General features: G+C 55.5%; 1 protein-coding gene across 1 annotated transcript in view; it reads left to right on the plus strand.

Moving 5' to 3' along the window:
• The window catches only part of HEXB (hexosaminidase B (beta polypeptide)), a 52,450-nt gene that overhangs the window by 24,815 nt on the left and 27,352 nt on the right, over positions 1-283 (plus strand). The gene's annotated exons all lie outside the window — the stretch shown is intronic.

Consider the following 283-nt stretch of genomic DNA (forward strand, 5'->3'; position numbering starts at 1 on the left):
CCCTGTTCCAAGACGCTTGATGTTCTCATCTAATGACTTTGGTCAGCGCACCGCGGCATCTGACTTTTTGTTTCCCAGCAGCTGTCACGTGCTCCCAGCTGCTGTGTCCTCCTTTAGCAGCTCCCAGGCCGGGTGAATGGTGTAAAGGGGAGGCCGCCCACAGCCTAGCTTTGCTAACAGCACACAAAGCAGATTGCATTTGGGGAGATGGTTCATGCCACATGCCGTCTCCTCACTGCGGGACGTGTGTAGGGGAGTTAGTGCCCTGAAGGGTTGTGACTAG

Source organism: Myotis brandtii, unplaced genomic scaffold, assembly GCF_000412655.1.
Source record: "Myotis brandtii unplaced genomic scaffold, ASM41265v1 scaffold115, whole genome shotgun sequence".
NCBI classification, from domain to species: Eukaryota; Metazoa; Chordata; class Mammalia; order Chiroptera; family Vespertilionidae; genus Myotis; species Myotis brandtii.